This window comes from Equus asinus, chromosome 2 (genome assembly GCF_041296235.1).
Source record: "Equus asinus isolate D_3611 breed Donkey chromosome 2, EquAss-T2T_v2, whole genome shotgun sequence".
Taxonomy (NCBI): domain Eukaryota; kingdom Metazoa; phylum Chordata; class Mammalia; order Perissodactyla; family Equidae; genus Equus; species Equus asinus.
Window position 1 is genome coordinate 52,087,572 of NC_091791.1, and position 14,230 is coordinate 52,101,801.

At 40.8% G+C, this 14,230-nt stretch overlaps 1 protein-coding gene across 4 annotated transcripts in view; it reads left to right on the forward strand.

Moving 5' to 3' along the window:
• ARID5B (AT-rich interaction domain 5B) overlaps window positions 1–14,230 on the forward strand; it is a 173,593-nt gene that overhangs the window by 151,242 nt on the left and 8,121 nt on the right. The window lies entirely within an intron of this gene.

Consider the following 14,230-nt stretch of genomic DNA (forward strand, 5'->3'; position numbering starts at 1 on the left):
TTAACACCCACCTTTGGGTCATACAAATGCATCTTCGGATAATGTCATCCAGCACATCAACTCTTAGTCATATTTCTTTTGAGGTCAATTATACTTTTATCTGTATTGCATTTAATGCAGAGCATCTTTTAGGATGGCCATTCAGTGAAACTTAGAATGTTTTTGTAGGTATAATCATGGTAAGCAGAGTTGAGTTTAGCATCCTATGAAAAATTCCCAGTTTTCCCTAGAGATTGCCTTACTTGACAGTGTTATAATCCAGAAGGATTTTTAAAAATTGGTGACAGGAATTCAAATCATTACTCTTCATAGCATTGTTTTCAATATAGCGCATGAATTTTTTAAAATGTGAGTGCTATTTCAGTATTTAATACAAAAGCCCACCTTCTCACTGAACATAACAGGTACACCACTGAAATCCTCATACAAAATAGCTTTGGTATCTCATGTGGGTGTTCCGTAAATAGTATCTAACGTACCAGAGGTGACTTCTCTTTCACTTATGAGTCAAGGCTTTAATCAGAACATTTTCATTAGAAACACAGTGTCCACTTTCAAATAGCTTCTGTTATGATGGTGAACGTTCCTTACCTCCATGTGCAAATGTCCCCAACACCCGAACCATCAAACCTAAAGGACCAGATAGCAAGTAAAATTTGATAAAGGACTGTACCTCAGCTGTTAGCTGGCTCACTTAGTTAAAGAATGAAAAATTAATCAAATGTATTACAAAACATCACATGGTCAAAAACAAATAAATAAGGTTTGAGATGGAAAAAGGATTGGATCTAATAGAAGTGTGTGTGTGCATACGCACACGTATGTGTTTAATTTACTTAAGCAGTTGTGTGGATAAAAATAGCCTCAATCTTAAATGAAATGCCAAGATACATTCTTTTGAAGATTGTGTACTTTATTTCATGATTTACCTCTTCCTGGAGTAGCAGAATCCCAAATGCCTTCAATCAGTCAAACTGGAAAATTCTAGTAGAGGTGCCTCAAACTTTAGCAACTAAGGAACACTGTTAAAGATTTTTTTTCTAATTTCTCTTCTCGCCTCATTCTTGGGAGCAGACTGGATATTTCGTAAAGGTTTGGTCTCCCACTGGATTAAATTTTTTGAAAAGCTGTGTCACTTACTCTTCTAAATCTAGAGTTTGTTTGGTCAGTGTATCCGCCAGGATCCAGTAAGGAAAATAAAAACCACCCTAGGTATTTAACAAAGAGAATTTACTATGGAGAATTGGCTGAAACAAGTGTGGGTGTGAAGCACTATGTTAATGTGGAGGTAATAACCACAGGTTCCCCAGGGCTCAGGGAATAGAGAAAAAGGGTTAGCTTATCACCACCCAGATGTTTGAGAGTGAGTCTCCCAGAGCTGGGGTTCAGATCCCTTCCAGGGAGAGGCACCCAACCAGTGCTGATACTTCAGGGGCTCAGAAGAGGAGCCCTGCTGAGCTGGGCTCAGCCCTGAGGAGGCAGTGCTCTGTGGCTGGTGCTAGACCTCAGAGGAAATGCACTGAAACTATTCTGGGATTGTTGAAAGAAGCCAGAGGCTGGAACCAACTGCTGCTGCTAAGTTATTGTTGGGATGGCACTGAAATGAAAAGCAAGCAAAATAGAAGGAGGTCCCCTTTCCCCTTCTTTGGCCTGCTAGAGCCCCATTTGGAGAACCCCAATAGGAAGACAGCTGACAAAAAAAGACACGTAATTTACAGAGTCCTGGTCCCAGCATCACCAAGCAGAGCACAGAAGGGTGGATTGCAAATAACTGATTTTTTTTCTTCCTAAATCAGACTGTACTTACAGGAATGCCATTCTCACTCATTTGAACCAATCATGACCTCAAAGGAATCACCCATACTTCTGTGTTTTGTGGTGGGGAGAAAAGTCTGGGAACTACTGCTCTAGATGTCTTACTTCTCTTCAGTGGGTCTACCAGAGAAGGGCAGAGGGCACTTGGATCTGTCCAGGGACTTGAAACAGTTGTATTTTGGTCGAAGAAGAGACTGAAGCTCTTGACTACAACTGTGTTTCGTGCTTATGGCAGATTTCATCCATTCTTGCTAGTTATAGGCTGTGATAACACAATTAAAATGGTGATGACTAGATTGCTGAAGGACCAATGTTTTCAAGAAGATTCAAGGAGTTCAGAAGGGTCAAGATGTTGTAGGCAAATATCTAGTCTGGACATGCCTTTGGAAATTTTTTAAGCCTTCCAGACTAGATCAGAATCATGGGAGTTCCCCCTCTACTGCCGGATCATCTGGTCTCTCGTTCTCTTCACTTTAATATAGACTGACTTCTTTTCCTATCCCTACCTCCAGCTTTGCTTTCCTAGAAGAAGAAGACATGAGTGCCCTATTGTGCATTATCCACTGATTTATTCTTCGTGCAGCATGGTTCATGTTTCCAGTAAATGTTTTCATTTTCCAACAAGAAAAAATGTAGCCAGTTCCTCAGTAAATGTTACTTGCATATTCGTTGGGCACTTTCGGTTTATTAATGAGTGTAATAATGAAAGTGCGGGTTGTTGAAAAGAATCAACGGGTGTTTTTATTTAAGGCATAGCAGAAATGGTACAATGCCTGTGAATGCATCATTGTCGCTGAAGGCCTGACTCGTCCAAACTTGCCTCTGATTGGTTTAAATCAAATAGGTCTAAGCCACTTCATAAAAATGTCTTTGTCAGCCTGGTTTTGCTTCCAAACCTATTCATCTCTGTCAGTTTTTAATATTAGTACCAGGCTCCTGGCCATAGTCCATTAGTACGGTACTTAATTGCTCGTGTTACAGATGATCACCAATATAAAAAGCATTAATGCTTCCCCATCACAAGACTCTTGCTATGTAGATGTCTAAAACTCAGCGAAGCTTATGAAGTGTGGTTACTCTGGACATTTCTTGCTCAGGATTTATAGATAAAGTTCCTGTAGGTTATAATGCAAAAAAAAAAAAAAAAATGCCTACCTCCTGGGCAGGACCCTTCTAAGTGGAATATTGGCTTTCTTGTCCAACTCTTTATTCAAGGTACCTCGAATTGCTTTCTTTTATCAGTAAAGGAACAAAAAGGAAAATGATTACTTTCATGGAATTCTCTTCGCTTGATTTTCTGGAATAGTAATTCACTTTAAAGGCTTTGTTTTCACATGCAGATTTGCTTTCTTTTTTTAAAAAAAAAATGTTTTTTAAGCACATGCAAGGAAAAGAAATCTTTACACAGAATACCAGATTACTGGTTTTAATTTTCCTGAATAAATTACATAGTCTGTTTCTGCGGTGCACATGAAGTTGTTATTAGGGATTTAAAAAGGAGCGTTAAGGCAAAAGTACTTTATGATCTGCTTTTCTGAGTATTTAGAAAATCAAAATCATGACAAATGTATGTGTTTGGGGGGGAAATGAGCAATTATGCTTCATCTTCTTGCATACTTAATACCCAATATCAAATTCTGACCTTTTGCTTCTCCCTTAAGCAGTCCTCGGGCAGGACTGTCATGCTGCATCCTGAGGTGGCTTCCTTTGCAGTGGCTTGGGGTGAGCTGTACCCAAGCCAGATGCACTTGGGCAGAACCCGAGTGACAGTCAGCTGGCGCTTCGGCCTTTATTCTCTGAAGGTGGAAGGCAGGGTGTGGGAGGTTCGTGTTTTGAGTATAAGTATGTGCTTTAAGATAAATGCCAAAAATGTATCAGGTTGTCAGGAACTCAGCTAATTGTATTGTGGGTAAAGGCCAAGGGAAAGTAAGGTGAGCTACAGTTCTGTTCATGTCCAGGACACGATTTGGCGTATTCGTGCTCATTTTAATACCGTTGCAGTTAATCGGTGCACAGTTCGCAAAGTCACAGGCAGGCTCCCAGCATTTTAGATCTGAGCCATCCCTTCACAGTCCTGCAGACCAATGCCGCTCAAGTGAGGTGACCCATCCGTCAAGTGACCCATCCGTGAACTGTGTGCTCCCAGCCCGCGAAGGGCAGAGCACAGCCACTGCGAGTAAGCATTGGTACACTTACAAACCCATTTGCCAGAATAATTTTATGTCCATTCGATCTAATAAAAAATTGGAGCTTGTATTTTGTAGGCCTTTTTAAAAATTTCATTTTTCTAGTAATTCATTTTTAGGGTGTTTTACAAAAGTATCAGCGGGCAACAAATGGGAAATTTAGAAAACTTGTCCTTCTCCCCAGGTCATTGGAGAAGCACAGCCCCACGCCAGTGGTCACAAACTCAGATGTTTATGGGAGCAGGTAGCACAGGTGAGGGCAGGTGGCCAGGCAGGAAGGTGGGAAGCCGGCACACGCAGCCCAGCCAGAGGGGGCAGTGGGATCAGCCAACACTCTTGCCTTAGGCAGGTACAGTCTCTTTGCTTCCAGACCTTCCATGTGTTCAAGGTAATTTTTATATGAAATCACCTGACTTACAAATATTGGCTCCATTATTTCTGAAAATATTTTACATAAGCTAAACTAAACATGCCCGTGGGCACAATGCGCCCACAGGCTACCAAGTTCCATGAGCACGATCTTTGTCGCTGGGCTAATGCAGTCTCTGCTTGAACACCCTGTCGTGAGAGGGCAGGGAAGAAGCGCCACTGTTGAAGGCACTCTTCCTCTAAACGCTCTTCCACATGTCGAGCAAAATGCCTTGTGTGGCTTTCCATGGACCCCTCCTTGCCTTTTGGGGTTGACTTGTTCTGTGTCTCCCTTTTCCCAGTGACAGGCCTCCATATGCTTGATAAAGCTCCTCTCTCGCTTCAGGCCTTCCTATTCCATTCAACCAAGCCTCAGAGCATGATTTATGGACTTTCACTAGTTTTGCTTGCTCTTGTGTAGATGCCTCCAATTTGTGTCATTCAGAATACCCAAAGCTAATCCAGATGTGACATATAGTACTTGGGATGTGGGCAGTGTCCGTCCATCAGCATAGCCTAAGATGACATTTGAAATTGGTAAGAAGCCCTCTTCTAGGGGCCAGTTTCTTTTTCTTGGGTAGGATACATTTGCCATTGGATTGACTGCCTTTTTCCTTTGCTGCTGCCCTCAAGAGCCAGTTGCTGTTTTCTAAACATCTGCCATGTGCAAAGCACTCTCAGGGATATTGTAAATGTAGGAACCAAAGAGTTTAGAAAAAGGCTGGCAAACAATGAAGAGGTTGTTACCACATTCATGGCAAAGACTGCTCAGGGAACTTGATGCTGCTTCCCATGAGCCCAGGGTCAGCCTCAGAATTCTTCTCAATATGACACCCCCAGGCACACTACCAACTCATCAGACCTGGGAGGTGCTGTGATCCTTGGCTTATTACCCAACTTACCATATGATCCAACTCATAGTCCATACATACATGAAAGAGGGTTAAATATTTAAGTCTATCAAAACCTTGGGAAGTAAGAGATACAAATAATAAGTTCAACAGGGGTCAAAGAAAGAAGAGAGGACTTCCAACTAGAAAGAGGAGAGTCTTCCAGGAGGATCTAGAATTTGAACTGGATCTTAAAGAGGTTAGGTTAGAACTTAAGATACATCCTCCTACATTGCTTAAATAATTCAATTGTGGAATTCAGGAACAGCAAAGAAACTGTTTTTGAGGGCAAGGACTATGTGGTATTGCTTTCCTTAAGACTCCCTATTGCAGCCAGTGCAGCAGCATGAACATATCAAGGACTCAGGAATTAGGAGTTGAATGAATTAAGTTAAATACAAACAAAAAGGACAGTTTCCTCAAGGAAATGTGTGCAAAGAGGTAGGGAATGAGGTAGTAGAAGGGGCTATCAGGAGAGTCCAAAAGTTGAACTTCCAAATTGGAGACACCAAAGGCAGGTCTTGCAGTTTATCCTCTCGGTGTCTGTTAACTCTCTTGCCTTGAGGTCCAATGGGTAGACCATGCTCCATCCTCACCCGTGGTGGAGTTGACCAATCTATGAATTTGCATCTCCTTTCTAAACACTGTCTTGATAATCAGGGCCCTGGCCAGTGGACGTTCTGTTGGTAACACCTCTGCAACATGCTACCCAGGCACTCTCATCTTCCTTATCCCCTAAACCCACAGAAGGCCTCCTGGCCCTTATCAATAACCGGCAGTCCAGGAAATATCACACAAGGGGCTGAGATTAGGGAGGCTGAGGCTGTGCTTCTGTTCCTCCATCTATACCCCACCCTTCTTACAAGGACCTGAATCAGGTAGATGTAAGCACCCTACACCTGGAGTAGCTGCTTCTTATCATCAGTAAAGAATTTCTCCCTAAAGGAGAGTCAGGTAATTTCATAAGCAAGAGCCTCCCTCCGTATCACTCAGCATGCCTAAAATGCTCTGATAACTTTCCAATGCCTGGCTATTTCAAGAAACTTTTACAAAGGAAAACAAAACCCCAGCCAGGCCCTGGAGTAGAAAAACTGGTTTCTGTTTAAAAAAAAAATAAACAACAGCCTTTGAAAAATCTCTATTTAAAAATTCTTAAATTTGCCTCTAAATGCAAGTTGTAATTAATAGAAGTTGGAGTTTATACTGTTGATGTAAAAACACCCTCAGGCACAAACTAATCAAGTGTGTATGTCATGCTGTAAACTACAGCAAGTTCTTTGTCTGACCCAAAAAAAGCTTGCCAAACAGCAGTTTTTCTTTGTCTAGCTCCTTTATTGTCTCATTTTTGTTTTCGCTCTACCTCACCCGCTTTGAACCTAGCTATAGTATTTAAGAAACTTTGCAGGTCCCATGTTTTATTGATAGTTTTCATCAAGCATGAATTTAAATTTGAGAATAGATTAGGTGTCTTAGCCCCTTTTCTTTTTGATAAATAACAAGAGGTTTCTACTTATGATTTTCTGTCCTCGGGGCTTTATCATTAAGATTAAATAACTACTCTCAAGCATGCCACTGCACAAACATCTTTTCAATTATGTGAGTAACAGATGCCTTCACAAAGGAACTATTGAAAATTCAGAAAGCATGTTTCCAAAAAAGAAAGGAAAAAAAAAAGTATCAGATGACAGAAGAATGTAATTGTTTACCATTAAAATATATCCTTAACTCTTCCACTGAAAACCTCTTGGAACATTTTGTTTTTGTACAAGTGATTACAGAGTTTGATCAAAATAATAAATGTTTGGGGAATTGTTGAACCTTCCAGAAGCTCTGGAACCCGTGGTATCTTACATGCATGGGACTTGAATGCAATAGTCGTTTGCCCGTTGTTATGTGTGGAGACTGCCTTCCTTCCTTCCTTTGTGGGGTGTGCATCGTGTTGAAAACACTGTAGTTATATTGGTCTATTATTCTTGAAATAATGTTAATGTGCCCTTGAAATGGATCCACACAACTTGAATCTGAGTTGGTCATTGTTTAATCATTGAGAATAATAATTGCTGCCATCTTTGCTGGCTGGCATTGTGGAGGGCTGGGTACTGTTTATGGTCCAGGCCCTCTGTTGTGAGCATGTATTTTAGCCCCTGGAGTATACAGTCAGCCTTTTTCAAGTCCATTCCAACTGTCTGCATCGTGGTCTTCATTTGAAAGACATGGGGCTAACATCAATCTAGACCCTCTTAGAAGTGGCAAGGAGGCATCATAGAAACAGATTCCCTCATGAGCTTTCAGTCTAGTTAGAGAGACCATGGGAAGCTCAGACTCAGTAAGGTTAAGTGCTACAGGCTGGAATTCATGGGGGACATGATTCTTAAGGCCTGATCCAACTAGGATTACTACTTTTGGAGAGCATGGGCATGATTATCCTGGAGTATTGTAAAAGGAGTGGTGTGCCCAATGCCCAAGCCATAGGGCTGATTCTGTTGTAATGGGTCGACCCTTTGTGGAATGGCCACGTATGTATTTTGTAGGTCTGTTGCCCCTGAGAAAAGGAGAATGCTCACCCTGATTAAGACAGACAGTGCCTCAGGAGCTTGGAATTTTCTTAACCTAGGGGTAATCATTTCAGTGTCTCCCCAATGTTGGTGTTTGTGAAACAATGTATGAAGACGCACAGCTATCTTGCTGAGAGAAAAGCAGCTCGGAGAAGAGACAGATCTGCGTTTGAACTCAAATTTTGGCACTTACTAGCTGCATGCCTTTTAATGGTCATTTAATTATTTCACACTGAACCTCAGTTTCCTCATCCATAAAATGAGGATAAAATAACATATCTGTGTATATTCCTTTTTGTAATTGTTGAAGTCAAGGCATACAAAGTGCCTGCCTCGTATTAATAGGAATTTAATACATGACAGCTGCTATTAATATTGTAATGCCGAATCAATATATAAGAACAGCCAGAACTTTCTCTCCCTACCCTCCAACCTCACCTTTAACCCTGGCCCCCACAGCCCATATAAATCCAGTTCAATGGGCCTGTCACCCTTGAGCCGCCTCTCTCACATTGACACACCTTGATGGGAGTCAAGCCACCATCTTCCTGGATCCCAACACCATGTACCTGTCTTTCCTCTCTTTGCTTAGTTAGGGTCATAGTCACTCCAGGACCATGGAAGAAGATGTCACAGTTATCAATGGGCCTAAAAAACTACTCTCTCACCACTTCTAGGGGCAAGTGGAGAGTATTAATGCCTTAAATGGTTTTCCTGTTCATCTTCTGCTGCCCTTTGAGTAGGTAATGAAGCTCCTGGTGAGCAGATAATTTTCCCAAGGAAGAGCTTCTCTGAAGACAAGTGGCCATGTTTTGTTGTTGATGATAAGGGGCCATATACCTTTTAGGTATCTTAGCATAGAATACAAATGATGGTATTTATACCTACTTCCCCCCCCCATTTTTTTTTTTGTTTTGCTGAGGAAGATTCACTGTGACCTAACATCTGTTGATGATCTTCCTCTTTTTGCTTGAGGAAGATTCACCCTGAGCTAAGATCTGTGCCAGTCTTCCTCTATTTTGTATGTGGGTCACTGCCACAGCATGGCTGCCAACAAGTCGTGTAGGTCTGTGCCCAGAAACTGAACGCAGGCTGCCGAAGTGGAGCATGCCGAACTTAACCACTAGGCCACAGGGCCAGCCCTGTGTACCTACATCCTTTTTAAAGAGCTAGGTACAGTTTACCCTTGGTAGCTCACAGGCAAGCTAAGATTTTTACACAGAACCCATGTTGCATTCTCCCACCATTTTCTTGGCTCAGATGGGTCCTGCCATACGCTCATTCTCCATAGCCTACATATCAGCATGGCATCTCCCTCCATGGTTTGGTGCTCAAAGCTTTCAGTTCACATCTTCATCTGTTGGAAGGGGACACTGGAGGCCTCATTATCAGCTCTCTTGGTTACTGGTATTTTGCTCCTCACACTCGGCACACTAATTTCTCTACTCTACTGAAACTCACACCATAAAACAGAGGAGATCTTTATCCGGAGCCCACATCTTTTTCAGATGGAGCTTGGCTTTTAAAAGAACAGAAACGAGGCAGCACAGTTGCGACTGTACTTAGCAAGTGTTGTGCCCACTGAGGCAACAGTCCCACTTCTTTGCACGTTGACGTAGCACGTTTATGTATTTGACTCTTGTTTCGGTGCCTACTCCCCAAATGCTCTTCCGCCATTTTTAGTGTCATGGTCTGGCGCCCTGAGAGGTGAACAGTATGTGAGATTAGAAACTTTCTATACTTCTTGGAACGTTAACAAGTGTGTGTACTTCATCTTCAAAGAAGAAAAATATACCTTCTATTGGCTGCATATTTTGTGAAAGATTGCTTCCCACACTTCACAGTGAAGTTATATTTTCAATTTCTGGCTGAGAAGGGAAATGTCTGGCCAAGCCTTAGAATTTATCAACCCTGGAATCAACTTGGTGGTGTAATGACTCCATTTGGGATCAGATCAGGTCTGAAGCCCCAGTGGAACCAATATGTCATTTCTTTTCCACTGCCACAGGAAAACCTAATAGTATAAGAGTAGCAGTAGCATTTTTGCCCTGACATGCACACTGACTTTATTTCCCTCTGCCCCTAAAATATTCTGCTCCAAGGGCACCAGCAGATCTCTGGGCCTGGAATTTTTTACTGGTTTGATACCATAAACGTGTCTATGAAGTAACTAGGGTGAGTTTGAGGTTCGAATACAACCCTAAAGATTTCCCACTTCTTTCCCCCACTCTCCGGGTTGAATCAGTTCCAGACATTATTATAATACCATTTTTCAGAGCTCTATAAATAGATGGATTCTCATTTCTCCTCTTAAGCACTGTTTGCTAAATGTTTTGGCCCAAAAGTTCAGTCATTCCATGCAAGCATTAATCAATACAGGAGACATTAGTGGTTACTTGCTCAGATGAGATTTGACATTATTTTTCCTCTGCCTGTGGGGAGGGGAGGAGAATGTTGCCTAATAAAGATGAAGGGTCTTTTCTTCTTTTGTATGAAATGCAAATGATGAGGACATGTGCGACAGACATTTCTCGAATGTGAGGCTGCTGCTTTTTGTTGAGAAAGAGAGGCAAGACCCTGGAGGATTTTAGAATTTGTAAATATAAAATTATCTGCCTTGGTGTTTAAAAAAATAATAAAAGGGAGAACGAGTTGGCAGGTTGCCAGATTACTTACATTACAGTAATAGATTTGCTGACCCCTGACTCCTGCTGTAGAGAAATGTATTGAATTTTTCATAATATCAGATGAGGCAGATCTAAAAGCCTAGTATTCTGAGCACCATTATTTAACTTGAGATTTAACAAAGCCGAAATCTTTTCAAACCAGCAATTTCTTGTATGATGATAATTTAGTGGCTCAGACGCTAATAAATCAAGGTTACAATGCCATTGATTTGTTAATTTTAACTTGGGTTGATTTTAAGTCGTCTTTATTTTAAAAAAAAAAGGAGGAGAAAAAAACCTTGCTGTTCACAGTGACTGAATTTAATAAGAATCTCCGTGATAGCAAAAGGCTCCCCTACTGTTTCTGCTTTGGGGTGGAAAATGTTATTCTTGTATTATTCCTAGGGAAAAATAAAATCTCATGCTGCTACAAATCTTATGCCTATGGAAAGATGTTATTTTTTAATACATGGTGGCTTACCTATTTCAGATCCATTAATGGCATTGTAAATAAGCATTTTGCTAATCTGAAATGTGAAATCTGGATAATAATAAAGGCCCATTTATCTGCCCAGCTTTCAATCCCCAGACTGGATGTAGACCAGGGGGAAATATCTCTCTGGATTTTCTAATGAATATATTGCTTCTCTTCCCCATTACTTCCACCCACCTAAAACCCAACCCACATTCTTGGAGTTGTAGCCCATTGAAAATATTTCTCCTGCGTAATGAGTTCTTGGGGGCGGGGGTGCATTTTTGCTTTTATCTGTACAGTTTAGAAACTGATTAGATCTTTGTTGTACTAAAAATATTTGAGGAATAATCATCTGCAAGGCGCAGGCATGTTGCATTATACTAAATTCTTTGTACAGTACAAACCTACTCAGCTTCCTGCATTAGGCAATGTTGACCTTAAGTTGGCTAACCTGTTTTTAATGGTGTCGCATGTACGTTAAACATTTAAATGTTCAGAAAACTGTAATAGCTTTCGTCCTGTTGTACTGTAAAAACTTCTAATAATCAGATGATAAGATCATATCCTGTGGGGTAATTGTGTTGTACCATGACAGGATAACTGAAAAAACATTCAGTGAAAATCGCACCAACGGAAATCACTACATGAACAGCGATTGTGTGCGTGCGAGACCGTGCCCTGTTCTTCAGGGCTTAGCTGGTCATATTTCTACTTGTTTCCTTTTAGCTGCTGCCTTTCTTGTTTTATTTTGGGAGCTTTTTTCCCTGAGCCGCTATAATTATCTTTCAGTGATTTAGAGGGAAAAAAAACACTCAATTGACCTTTAGACGCACACACTCACACACACTCACATACGTCCTTCTGGAAGCCTTAAACAAGCAGGGCTTGTGTTTGGATTCAGTTTTACCTTAGTCATGCCTCTTTCCAGATACAAGAAACATTTAATTCCAGATTTCCTGCTTCTGGCTTTAGGCCTTTGACCAGCAAAGTGAAATGTATTTTTTACTGCTGTCGACCAGCCAGCTGCTAAGTTGAGTGAAGGGAAGAAAAAAAATGAAAGCAAAGGGAAAAAAAAGAAAGAAAGTAGAAATATTGCCCTGCCTCTTGAACTTGCAAAATTGTATAAGGAAATTAAAGTCTCCTTAGCACATATCTAGAAAGCTGGGTTGGCCCAGGACTATCAGAATCTGAGGGGTTCTGAGGGGTCCCACCTTGGGTGTCTCTCCCACCCAGTTCTCTGCTTCCTCTCACACAGCTCCCCACACTCAGAGGTAAAGCTTCTCAGTGAAGAGGGTCCCTCATGGTGTCACCATCTTAATTAGAGAATGGAGTTCGAGGGAGAGTGGTACCAACAAATGGTAACCATCGGAATACCCAGACTTCAATGCTCCTTTGGTTCCCATGGCAACCAAACAAAAGTAAAACAAATCTATCTGTCCCAACAATGAAAATATGGTTTCATTAAAGTCAAATTAAAATATTTTTGCCAATTTAAAGTATTCAGTGCATTTCGCTCTCAAACAAAAATCCCCAACCTGCCCATGTTGAAGAGGATAAAGTCCCTGGCAGAACCACGCAGATGAAAGGAATTGGGGGGAATGTTGGGGACTTTACAGATGAGACGGAATAAATTCAAGTATGGACAAGATTGCTTTTTTCTCTCCTCTTCTGCTTAGTTATGCTTTTTATTATATAAACATTAACTGTAATATTACAGTGGGAAGCAGGTATTTGGCAGCCATATATTATTTTAGTAAGTCTGCATAGAGAGAACAGTTTCCAGTTTTAGCAGCTGTAACATGTTTAAACTCAGTTTGTAATGGGATCTGAAGATAACTATTTCCCATGGGCTGTGTTGATCTTCATGGCTGGCCTGCTGCCAGATGTAGGGCTCAAAACTATTATTCACGCCTCCTTGCACATACCTTGTCCAAGCATGCTCAGTAAATGAATTTTGTTTCTAATATGCTATAAATTGGGATTTGATTCTCCCATAATTTACTTGGTATTTTATTAAAGAGTGAAATATTATGATCACAAATGTCCCCACGTCTGTACTCGCAAACCTGAACAGTTGTGTATGTTTAAGTAGCTGAGAGCCAAATTGCATAGCTAGAAACCAATTTTAGGAGAGCGAACAAATATCCAAACCAAAGAAGTTTTTGCCTGGGAGTCTTAGTTTAAAAATAATTAGGGTTCCCAATATTTGAACAGATTTATGTTGTTTATAAGCCAAGTACATTTTCTTCATTGACTCAACTTGTCTTATTTAAAACAAATTATGTTTGCTGTATTAAAGTTCATATTTTTAGGGCTGAGTCTTGTATTAATCCCACAGTGAGTCATTAATCATACCAAATGCATTATAAAAACTTTAATCACTGAAGTTGAAACTGAGATTGTAATGCAATCCATCCCTTTTAATTACATCAGCTATTTTTCCCTTTCAGATCAAGTGCTATATCGCAAAGGGAAAACAGATTAAAACAAGAGCTGTTTGATGTTTCTCTTTTTAGAACAATTTTATGTACTTTGTTTAAAAAGTTATATAATTAAAATGCTTGAATTTTTCAGCCCTCTGATTTTTGTGGCTTGAGTGGTCTATCTGCTTTCCTTCTCACTGGGGGCCTCTTTTACTTGGCACCCCAAAACAGAGCCCCTCATAGTGGCGTCACCCACCCCCCTCAGAGTTCTGGATGAGACAGCTGTCTCTTGGCCATGCTGGGCTTGCCTCCCATTAACCTCTTTATCTTAAGTGTCTAGTCTGTATTTTGACATGAATGGAAATATAAACTTCAGAGACAGGCAGAACTAGGTTCAAATTCTACCTCTAACAAATGGTGTGACTCTTACACAAATTATGTAAACTTTTTGGGCCTCAGTGCCTTCATCTGTTAAAAAGTGAATAATAATAACGACAACAATAATAGTAATACTCCATAGTGATGTTGTGCAGATTACATGAAATAATCTATATAATGTACCTAGGGCATTACCTGGCACATACTAGTACCTACTAGAGTATAAACCTCTTGAGGTCAGGAGCTTTGAATGTTTTGTTCACTGCTGTATCTCAGTGCCGAGAACACTGCCTGGCACGTAGTAGGTGGTCAATAAATAATTGTTGGCAGAATGATAAATGATTGGCAGCTGTCATTATTGTTGTGGTGTTGTTGGCACTTAGCCGGGTTCCACGGGCAGTGATAATGATATAACTTTAGTTGCTTCCATTGGT